Source organism: Poeciliopsis prolifica, unplaced genomic scaffold (genome assembly GCF_027474105.1).
Source record: "Poeciliopsis prolifica strain line A6 unplaced genomic scaffold, Auburn_PproV2 SCAFFOLD124, whole genome shotgun sequence".
NCBI classification, from domain to species: Eukaryota; Metazoa; Chordata; class Actinopteri; order Cyprinodontiformes; family Poeciliidae; genus Poeciliopsis; species Poeciliopsis prolifica.
The window spans coordinates 331,130-332,500 of NW_026562499.1; positions in this window are offsets into that span (position 1 = coordinate 331,130).

The window sequence follows — 1,371 nt, forward strand, 5'->3', positions numbered from 1 at the left end:
GACAGGAAGTGATGTAGTGACTCGTCCAGTGGCTCTTCCGTTTCCTTTAAAAAACAAAACTCATAAAGATGCCATGATTCATACAGCAGCTCATTTTAGCCAGATTCATTCATTTATTATTATTTTATAATAAAGCGAAGAAATTCAGACTTTTTTCTCAGAATTTAAATTTTAAGTCAGAATTGAATTTTCTGGCCCTCAGGAGACACAGATTCTTTATTCAGAAAAACATGATTACTAAATGTTGCAACTCTTATAGATTCTGTGGGCAGAAAGGTTCTCCTGCAGCAGTCTGAGTCACAGGAGGTGAGAAGAAGCCTCTGACTGAAGGCAGTCTGAAGCTCAGGGTTGATTTTATGGAAGATCCTTCTCCACTGGATCCGGTCACCTGAACAGAACCAGAACTGAACCAAGTCTATTCGGTTGTTGACCCGGTCAGACAGATGACAACAAAAAGATTGACCGACACACAACAATAATCTCCTTTGTTTTTTTCACATTTTAATTTTTAATCCTTTTGTTGTGGAAAATCTGCTGTCATTAATAGAGAGAAACATGAAAACAATAACAATAGTCCAGGAAAGGCTGCTGATCATCACCAACTGCTGCAGCACTGATGGCTAGCATGACTATGGCTAATCTGAACACCTGCTGCTGCTGACACCCCGAAGATGTTTTAATGGATGGACATCCTGCAGGACTCATCCATCCATCATCCATCCATCATCCATCCATCCATCCATCATCCATCCATCCATCCATCATCCATCCATCATCCATCATCCATCCATCATCCATCCATCCATCATCCATCCATCATCCATCCATCATCCATCCATCCATCATCCATCCATCATCCATCCATCATCCATCCATCCATCATCCATCCATCATCCATCCATCCATCATCCATCCATCATCCATCATCCATCCATCCATCATCCATCCATCATCCATCCATCCATCATCCATCCATCCATCATCCATCCATCATCCATCCATCCATCATCCATCCATCATCCATCCATCCATCATCCATCCATCCATCATCCATCCATCATCCATCCATCATCCATCCATCCATCATCCATCCATCATCCATCATCCATCCATCATCCATCCATCCATCATCCATCATCCATCCATCCATCCATCCATCCATCCATCCATCATCCATCCATCCGTCATCCATCCATCCATCATCCATTCATCCATCCATCCATCATCCATCCATCATCCATCCATCCATCATCCATCATCCATCCATCCATCCATCCATCCACCATCCATCCATCCGTCATCCATCCATCCATCCATCCATCCATCCACCATCCATCCATCCATCCGTCATCCATCCATCCATCATCCATC